The sequence below is a fragment of the Triplophysa rosa genome, linkage group LG15 (assembly GCF_024868665.1).
Source record: "Triplophysa rosa linkage group LG15, Trosa_1v2, whole genome shotgun sequence".
NCBI classification, from domain to species: Eukaryota; Metazoa; Chordata; class Actinopteri; order Cypriniformes; family Nemacheilidae; genus Triplophysa; species Triplophysa rosa.
In genome coordinates this window covers 18,066,482-18,077,222 of record NC_079904.1, presented here as the reverse complement: position 1 = coordinate 18,077,222, position 10,741 = coordinate 18,066,482, and the positions used below count along the sequence as shown (strand labels likewise).

Genomic DNA, 10,741 nt, shown 5'->3' with positions numbered 1-10,741 from the left:
TCGAAGAGGACCAGGGCTGCTGGGAAGCAGACGGTGCACGGGATCTCGGCGGCCAGAGGGCGGTCGAGTCGCGGCTGGGGAGGACATACGTGATATCCTCTGTCTGCTCCCTAACTGTCGAACTCGACAGTATCACCAAACAGCCCCCCCTTGCGAGATGGGTGCATCGAGAAAGCGGACTTTCTCAGAGTTACTCACCTGTGCAAGGTTCAGCCAGAGGTGTCTCTCCTGGACCACAAGTGTGGACATCGTCCGACCCAGGGCCCGCGCGATCACCTTGTTCGCCCGAGAGCGAGGTCGGTGAAGCCGCGGATTTCCTGCATAAGCGCTGGGTCGGTCTTACCCTCATGGAGCTCTCTCCGCGCATTGGCCTGCAGGAAGGCCATAGCATGGAGAGAGGGGACAGCTTGGCCCACAGCAGAGTAAGCTCTCGACACCTCAGATGCCGAAAAGCCTACGTGTTTTGGACGGGAGTCTAGGTCGAGCCCCTGGGGGACCGACGTATCCTCTAGCTGCCCCACCATCGAGGGAAGAAAGGGTGATGGAACTAGTTGACGTGTACGCACCGAAGGGGGCGTTCCAGGTCGTACTAGGTTCCTCATGCACTTCCAGGGGGACACGGAACTGAGGGCGAGTGCGGCTTGGAGCCGCTCTCAAGCCCGATGTACCGTGTATCCAGCCGCGAGCGTTGGGAGAGGCAGTGCAGTGCACCGCAACCCAATGCCGGCGGCCCGGGAAAGCATGGCTGACATTACGACATCCGCTTCTTCCTGATCTCGACCCCCCGAGGGAGGGAGCTTCAAGGAATCGTCGGAGTCTGATGCCAGTAAGTCACCTTCCGATGCTGCAACAGACATCTCATCATCACGTACCGTGTCCGATACGTGATTGAAGAATAAGACGGCGGACTGTCTTATGGGGAACGGTCAGACGAGCAAGGCGAGGTGCGAACGGTCCGCGAGCCAGTGGCTGACGGATTAGCGCTCACAGTAATCCTCATATCACCCTCGCTGCTCGCCATAGCGGGCGGCAGGGCCGTAGTCCTGCCGTCACGGAACGGGAAGCAGACGAGGTGGTGGCTGAGTCCCGTGGGAACACAGCCACCCATGACGCAACGTCTGAATCGTCAGCCCCCCGCAGTGCGGGCAGGACGTATCCACAACATCTGCCCCAGCGTACTGGAAGCAGACATCGTGTCCGTCCCCCTCCTCGATGAGTGTGTTGCACCCACGAGAACAGCGGGACATGCCACGCTGGAGAAATTTGCTCTTTTAGAGAAAAAAACTCGAACACTTCTGGAACCGCCGAGACGCCCAGGGGAAGTCGCTGCAGGAAGGGACAGTCCGCTGCACCACGTCGTAGAGCCGGCAGTCTTGTAGCGAAGTCTGTTGATCATGAGCGAAGGCTCCGAAGAACAAAAGGTGAATGAATGAGGCACGCCGTCTCCCTTTTATACCCGGATATCTGGGGGCGAAGTCCGGCATGCAAATTTCATTCGCCAATTTTCATTGGCCTTTTCTAAGAAGTCGGAAGTGATTGGTTCTCAAGGACGAACCCCATCTGTCGGTTCGACACAACGTCGAGAGACCGACAGAAAGGGAATCTAGATTTTTGTAGTCTACCCGGAAGTAAGCGCCACGCTGGTTCCCTCGAACGAAAGCCTATGCATTTTCCCCGTAGACCACATTGGTTACCTTTGAAACTGAAATACAATTGACAGAAGTAAAAAGCTAACACGATGCTATAAACAGACTACACTTAAGGTCGCTAGATATCAACTTCTCCACCACCAAGCAGGGGCATCGCACCCGTGGGTTCAACATCCGCACTTTTTCTGCACTTTTTCCGCAGTTTTGCACAAACGCCTTACAGCAATCGCTCCTCCATTTCTCTGGCCGCTCTGTGTCTGCGCTCGCTGCGGCTGCCTCCTCTCCCCTCCCTCTCAAACATGACACCGGCTTTGAGTGTAACCGGCTGATGATTGGCTATTCTGCCTTAAGTCCCGCCTCTCTTGGTGTGTTAGATTTATCGGTCAGCTCGTGCTGAGGAGGCGGGAACTTATGGTTATCTTTATTTACATCTCCCTTTTCCAGGTACTTTGAATGAGTGTTTATGCTTTCGAGGTTTTTAAATAAGCTTGATATGTGTTTGGGAAGATGTTATGTTTATGTTTTGTTGACATGTCGAGTGTTTTCTGTATTATATTTCGTTTTTTTAGACTAATGCTAATTGCTAATTGGGACATTGTTCAGCAGCTATCTAAATTCGGTTATGTATGTGGCATGCAATGTATAAAGTAACTGTGATGAAGAAGGCAGGGAATTGACGAGGAGGAGGGACAAATTGTCATTGTTAAGCAGTGTATTTATGGGTTTATTGCCAGTGCAATTGATTTTGATATTTTGAGCATTGTTTGTTGATTAGATGAATACTTTTGTGGATACTTACCTGGTTTGTTTGATTGTACCTGTTGAGGAGAAAAAAGCGAGAAATTATGTGATTGTTTGCATACCTGTTGAAGAACTATGAAAGAAAAGTGTATATTATTTTAATGTTTAAAAACAGTAAATTGTTACATTATTTATACCACCAGAGAAAAAGCTTTGTGTGGGCTTTTTTTATTTATCCCCCCTTTTCAAGGCGCAAGTAAGCAAAATTTAGCAGTCTCAGTCACAGTCCTGTCAGACCTATGTCACTATCAAGCTTACCACCGAGTGTGTTTTTATACTTTTCTAGTATCACTCATTTAAATGGGAAGCTTTTTATATCTTGTATGTTATACCTTTTGTACCCTTCTGTCATTGTATTCATCATTTTTATTGTTAACAAACAAACCACAGCCATCCCCCGCACTTTTGAAAAGCTTGCTACGCCCCTGCCACCAAGCCCCCGAACTCTTTCAAACTTTATTAAAAATGTGTTCCCTGGTAAGTAATTACTGCGTGAATGAATCCGCATCTACGTTTTAAGAGATTTGTGCCCATGTTGCATTATTTGTGAGCTTTATATGCGCGATGACGTCTAACATCCCCGCCAAAGGAAGTAGTCGCTTTTAGCAACTTGTTAGCAACTGCCGTTTTGAAGACACAATAAGGCTTTAAAAAATCACAAGCGGGTTATAATTGGTGTGTTTTATGTCATAGAATAAAACGTGAAAAGGTTGTGTTTACCACAGACCTTATTTCGGGCGATTTACCAAAAACCCATTAAAAAAACACATAGACTTTGGAGCGATGGAACCGCAAGTCCTAAAATGCTAACTCGCTTCCGGGTTTTGCATACAAAAATACGTCATCTCTGAGCCTCTCCATTGAACTCACACAAAAGTTTTACAGATGCAAGAACAGTTTTATTCTTCCACAATTCGACTATATTTTTTAGTTATTTTTGCCTTTATTTGTACAGTTCAGTGAGAGAAAGGACAGGAAGCAAAGTGGGAGAGAGAAGCGGGTGGGATTGGGAAAGGACCATGAGATGGGTATCGAACCGGGGTCGCCGGATGCGCAACCACATGTCAGAGCACTGCACCCGAGGCTTTCGGTTCCGACCACTATGTTTATTTTATATGTTAAAAATAGTCAATATTTTGAATAAATGAATAATGCTTTTATCATAAAGTGCAATACTGTCATGATCCTGTCCTCCTTGAAAGATTTCTAGTCTTGTGGACAGGGTCGTGACAGTACCATGTCTTTTGTGCTTGTTGTGTTTCGTGTGGAAGCACATGGCCATTGTTTTGTTGCGTTATGCCATGTGCCTCCTGTCACCGGTCTTGACCCATCCCCTCGTTTTCGCATCAAGCTTCCCGCCAATGTTTCATGCCCCTCACCTGCCCATTGCAATTATCCCATGTTCTGTCACCCTTTATAATGCCCTTGTGCTTATTGTCTAGTGCTGGTAGGTTGTATTTTGATGTGATCACTATATGCAGTCCTGTTACCAGGCCAAGAAGTTTGTTTTGAAGCGATTGGGTTCGAACTTTCAGTTAAGTCCTGAGTTTTGTTGCTGTTTTCCACCTCATGGATTTTTCTTTGTTAAAGTCTTTTGAGTCAAAGTGCTCTCTGCATTTGGGTTCTGTCTCTGCATACATTGACGCAATACTCCCAGCTCAAATATATTATGCTGAATTCCTTGCATTTACGTTATGTGTTTGACAGATGCTTTAATTTACATTGCAATTAAACTTTATCAGTATGTTTATTCCATAGAATTTGAACCCTTGATAATGACCCTAATGTTTCAGTGCCATGCACTAACAGTTAGATCTGCAGGACTTTGTTCTCATTCTGTCTGGTGATGCTCAGGACCTTTTAGTTATATTTGTAACATAATGGTCAATACAGTAAAGCATCAAAGGCATTTATCGCAGTGTAATGGGTAACAAGCTTTTCACAGTACTATCTCTCTGTAAACAGCGTCTCTCTGGTGTTGTACATTTACCTCAGAGCTTTTGCCAATGTTCTGCCATTTTGAATTGAATGGCTGGAGTGCCTCTTGTTTTGCATGACTCTGTTCTCATAAATCTGTATGTGATGATGAGCCGTAGGGTTAAAATGACGGGTGAGGGGCTGAAAATATGCCGGAAAAATTTCTGTGCATAAGTGTGTGCTATAAGTTGTGTGTAGCTGCCAGTATTTACAGATAAACCAAACATATATTAATGCATGTTTGAATGATTTAAACTTTAACATTAAATTCTGAGTCTAAATAAAGGTCATTTTTTTAAATCTAAATGTTTTATTGTTGTTTGAAAGAGGCGTGTGTTCTCCTTATCTAGCCTAGTTGTGTCATATCTCTTTTTAGATGCTTTTAGTTTTCAAGGAGTTTATAAATGGTTGTGTATGTTTTCCATTTGACAATATCTGTGGAATCTGGATGACAACTTAAGTTGATTTATCATAGACCCATATGTGTGCTTTTGACTTTTACATCAGCAGGACAACAATATAACAGTGGCCTTTTCTTCCACCCTGAGGCCGTGTTCAGAATTGACTGACAGAATTGACAGAAAAAGTTAACAAAGGTGTTTGGTTACAAATAGCAGATGAACGCCATGACTTCGGAGGCAGCGTCTGTGCACGAAGGCAGTCTATTTGAATTATAAACAGAGAGCGTCTTTGCAATAACTAATCACATATTTTTCTACAATACTAATTTCTCGCTAGAAATGCAATCAGAGGTTGTTGAAAGTGAAAATTAAACTTACATTTATACAAAACTATGCTCCACCGGGCGTTTCGGCCGCCATTTTATTTTTTCGAGCTTGAGCCTTCTCGACCAATCATGTTCCTTGCATGTTGTTATGGAAAAAAAACAGGTCTCTGTCATTGGTTAGCTGTGAAAAGGGAGCTTGACGTAGGGCGTTTTTTTTTAAGAAAAGTTGAACTTTTTTCAACCTCAAAAGACGCTCTGAGCTGCAGAAAAAGACGTCGGCGCTGGCGTTTAAAAAAGAGCTCAGGACGTTTTTTGAAAACACGGTTTACTCCATAGGATTATAATGTAAAACAGACGCTAGCAGCTTCAAAAATGAAATCAAGTCTGAACACGGCCTAAGACAGTATATCTACGTACTGTATCTGTGTGTGTGCAGACATCCATTAACTTCACATGTTTTTTCAACTACTGCCACTTTGATGTCCCATAGGTTGTTTTCTTAATCCTAACGTAACTTTTTTGTCTAATTGTTATATTAAGGCCACAATAAAACTTAAACTCTACTACCTCATAACAATGATCTTATTGCTTTAATAGAACAGTTACCACACAATACAGCTATATACATAAACACAATACAGATATCAAAGCCAAAAAATATGAATCAATGCAACTTTCATGAAGTAAAATCACTAAAAGTCTTCCTTCTGCTGGAAAAAAAAATCCTTGACCGACTGTAAACAGCAACAGAATGTTTAGGTTGCTATGGGTGCTGCACAGTGGTACACAAAGAGTGCAGTGATCATAGCTGTGTTATATTGTAAATGATTGTGCATAATAGCAGCTATTGACCAATCAGAATCAAGGACTGGAACTAACGGTTTCATACGTTTATATTCCAAAAGTTTACCTATTGTAACTGCAGCAATGTGAATGAATGAGCAGTCGTGCATGTGCCTGTGTATCTGTGGTGCGATCTAAGGAATGTGTGCCTTTAGTTTATCATTCATCTCTGTTTACACAAACTGAATGTGTGTGTGTGTGCGTGCGTGTGTGCGTGCGTGTGCGTGTGTGTGTGTGTGTTCATGTTTGTATATCCCGGTGGGGACCTAAACCTGAATACACACCAACACATGGGGACTTGTGTCACCGTGGGGACCAAAATTGAGGTCCCCAGGGGCAAAAAAGCTAATAAATTGTACAGAACAATATTTTTTACAAATCTAAAAATGCAAAAAGTGTTCTATGATCTTCAGGTTTAGGGATAGGGATAGGGGATAGAATATACAGTTTGTACAGTATAAACACATTACGCGTGTGTGCGTGTGTGTGTGTGTGTGTGTGTGTGCGCGTGTGTGTGTGTGTGTGTGCGTGTGTGTTGTGCATCTCACCTGTGAGACTTAAGGTGAGTTTCAGGTTCCATTTTTTCACATCTTTTCCTCTCTGCTGAACCAGTCAAACTATAGTCCCTCGCTCTACCTCTCCCTCTTTCTCTGTCTGCATCACATATTTTCATTAAAATGATCACATTATTATTTTTAAATATTAAAAAGTATATTACGTCAATCAGCCTCACAGTCCAGCACATTAAAATATGTTGCCTCTTTTTTTAAGAATGAGTAGTACACATATTCAAATATTTTACTGGAAGACAGAAAAACTAAACAAAACACCTTTTTTGACAGACAAGTTTTGTGAGTGTAACAACAAACCGCCTTCAAACAATATGACACCTGCACTTCTCTCAAACCTGAGGTTCTGCTGGCACTGTTTTAACTCTCGATATTAGAGATATTATAATCTCAATATTATTTATTTTAGGATTTTCTTTGTATTGATACGCATATGGTATAGAAATGTCCAAATCAAATGCCTGGTCATTTTACATAACCTTAATTAACTTCATTTGACTTTGGCTGAAACTGCAGCCTAAGAGGTTGGTTCAAGAATCTGTGAATTTCCCACCTGTTTCTGAAACAACCATTTGTGTACAAGACTGGCATGTTTGCAGGCATGTATGTGTTTGTGTGTATGTCTGTGTTTTCACACCTGTGTGTAGGTGAGAGTAGACTGTGAAGCAGTCTTTCTCACTCTTTGAACCATCTTTACATCCAACACTCAAGGTCTGCGGTGGGTTGTAGTGTGTTGAAAGTCCCTATGTTGTAATAAACTATGCCCTTGTACACACGAAAACATCAACCCCCCAAGTAGCCCATGACAGGGAGCTTTGTTCTGTCAAAGTCCAGTAAGCAAAATTATCTTTTTTTGTAGCAGAATATGTAATCAAAGTAGAACATGGCCCAGTTGAGGTAAGGGCTATAAGTCAGTGAAACTGTTTTTGAGTGCTTAGGTTGAAGTACTCTGCACATTCTGTGTTTCCCTGAAATATTAAAAATGTCACTAACACCTGCTTTATCTCATCTTGAGTGTTGACTCACTCACACTCAATATGGCCACTCTAGCAAAGAAAGTCCCGCCTTCCAGTAAAAAGATCCAATCGGCAATCGATAAAGACTGACGATTCTCTCGGGCGAGCTCGTGTAAGGCGCTTGCCAGCCTGTGTGCATGGGCAGTAGGCTACCTGAAGTGACTTTAAGAAAGGTGAAAGCAATTTAAGCACAATTTAACAAACCAAAGGTACAGTCATATCAGGTTTATGTCACGGCTGAGCGTGGAGAGAAGAGAACCCAAGCGCAGGCAGGCAGTGAAGGGGTTAAACACAGGACTTTATTATAACAAAAACAGAAACAAATACCCTCGATGGGGGAAAAAAACAAAACTAAGAAATCTGTAAAAAACAAAAAGACTTCCCACGTGGGGGCAAAATGAAAAGACAGGAACAACTAAAACAAAAACTAGAAAACCACGACCAAAAACATAATAGGGGAAAACAAGGGCAAGGCGAAGTACTCACAGCAAGACGACACAACATACGAGGTACACAGTACAATCCACAAGCGCAGGACAAACAAACAAGAGGGTATATATAGGCAAGACAAACGAGGGATAACGACACAGGGCAGGTGTAGGTAATGAAACACTCAGGGAAGGATAACAAGGAAACGAGATGGCGGGAACAGAGACAAGACACTGAGGGGTATTGCACAAAACCAAGATAAGGGATTAAGCCGGGATATGTTGGTTATCCTGGCTGAATTTAGCCTCAAGTCGGTTGCATGAAAGCAGCTCAAACTTAACCCGGCCAAGTTACTATGGTGATTTATTCTCTGCAGCTAGCCTTCTCCAGACCAGGCTAACAGCCAGGCTAAAATGAATCCTAGTGATTCACCTGTATTTCCACCGTCAATCCATGTCCATGGTCTTTCTAAGTATGTTGCATCATTTTAATTATCCTGTATTAAAATATTACATATATAGTCATTTCTCATTTCATTTAAATCTGTTGGCTGTTTGTAATTGCAACAGTCTTTTTATATTGATTCAAGTGGTAGTATTATTACTCAGGCCAAGTGTTATATTGCTATGCTAATGAAGACCGCTTGTCAAATTGCCATCAGAGGTTTCATAAATATGTGTTTTATTGCAGTAATTGAGATTACAAAACACAGCTGATGAAGTTGCAAAGGTGTTTTCTATGAAATCTGTGATGAGGGCAATATAGTATATATAGGTCCAACTCCCATTCACCTGTTCCCTATTCATAATGGCTTGCCCTTTTTTGGAGGATGTACTGGATGAGGAAGCCCTAATCCTCAGACGAGCATTTAGGCATGAAAGAGTCTACCAGGACAGGTCAGACCCATTGGTCTTTGGAGATGACTATCTCATTGAGAGATACAGATTCTCAGGTGATGGACTAAGATATTTATGTAGGCTGCTGGGTCCAAAAATACAGCACCAGACGGCACGAAGCCATGCTCTCACTGTACCACAGATGGTCTGTGTTACATTGAGATGGTTTGCAAGTGGGAGCTTCCTTTATTCTGTTGGGGATGCAGAGAACCTCAATAAAGGAACCATTTGCTGCACAATAAGACGCGTTTGTCTGGCGCTGAAGTCATTCAGCAACATATTTATCACCTTCCCTGGCCACAGAAGACCCCTCTACATCAAGGAGGAGTTATACAAGATTGCAGGTAACCTCAATTTCAATGTGCAACCATTAGTTTCTAATTTGATCAGTCACAGTTGGATACTCACTATTTTTTGTTACAGCTTTCCCTAACATCATTGGTGCAGTGGATTGCACACACATAAGGATCAAAAGCCCCTCAGGAGAACACGAGGGAGATTACGTGAACAGGAAATCCTTCCACAGCATCAATGTTCAGGTAAGAGTGATTTGTGGTTATTATGACCTACATAAATTAATTCTGTGCATTTAATGACCTTAATGAATAGGTTACAACTTAACATTTCAGATGATCTGTGATGCTGACTGCCTTGTCAACAATTTAGAGGCAAAGTGGCCTGGCTCAGTGCATGACTCCAGAGTCTTTCAGGCTAGTCCAATTTACGAGAGACTTTCACAAGGTAAGCCACACATTTTATTTGTACTGTACGCACCTTGGACATCATGAGTGTTTAACTCTGCCTTGTTGTTTTCTAAATGATATCTTGTATTATCAGGCGAATTCTCTGGTGTGCTGCTGGGAGACAAAGGATACGCCTGCGAGTCATTCCTCTTGACTCCCCTTGCGGACCCCCAAACCCCACCACAGCAGGCCTACAACCATGCACACAACAAAACAAGGGCTCGAATCGAGATGACCTTCGGCCTTCTGAAACCTTTGGTTTCAGTGCCTGCACCACCTGAGGGTTTCCCCGGAGAGGGCCTGTGATGTTATTGCTGCATGTGCAGTACTGCATAACATTGCAGGCCTAAGAAAGGAGAGAACCCCCCCGAGTGGCTGTTGATGTTGACTGGGAAAATGCTCCCATCTTCCCAGACAACATTAATGGCAGACTTGTCAGGGGGCAATATATTGCAAGTTTTTTCACTTAATTTTTGGATTTAGCCTATCTTTAGTTAATAAAAGATCTTAAATGTCACTTTTTGCTGTGTGTGCATTTTGTTTAGCATTGGTGGTTCTCTTTTAAATTCTTCTTCACATTCATGAAAAAGGGAGGACACCACAATGTTTTCTAGTTGAATTTTTTTTATTTGGCAGTCCTCATTTGTCTGGGTTGCTTGGATCCTGGAATAGAGAGAGCAAAAGCAACAAATATTAAAACACTGTATTGCAGTTATGGTTACTGTGTGCACTGAAATACTCACTTCTCTTTGTAGTTTCTGGATTTCCAGGTCCAGTTTCCTGAGTGTCCGGCGTTTAATCTCAAGATCCAGCTCCATTTCTTGGAGCTTTCTCTTCTTGAGTGTGATTTTTATGTCTGCCAGCTCTATCTGTCTCTCCAGGTGCTTTGCATAAAGTGTTCTGACAGTTTGTGAAGTCTGTAAATGAAATGTCAATTAGCACAGCAGGATTTGTGCATAATGTAGATTTACTTTGGCCAATACTCACAATGTTACCAGGCTGCTTAGGAGACTGTGCAGCATCTGGGTCCTGTTACACATATTTTCTATTAGCACCACATCACTGACTTCATATCCTTTATGGACTAAATA

The 10,741-nt window shown here is 42.8% G+C and overlaps 1 pseudogene; it reads left to right on the top strand.

The window, feature by feature from the left end:
- Nucleotides 1-8,686: 8,686 nt before the first annotated feature.
- On the top strand, nt 8,687-10,049 carry LOC130565481 (putative nuclease HARBI1; annotated as a pseudogene).
- The last annotated feature ends 692 nt before the right edge of the window (nt 10,050-10,741 follow it).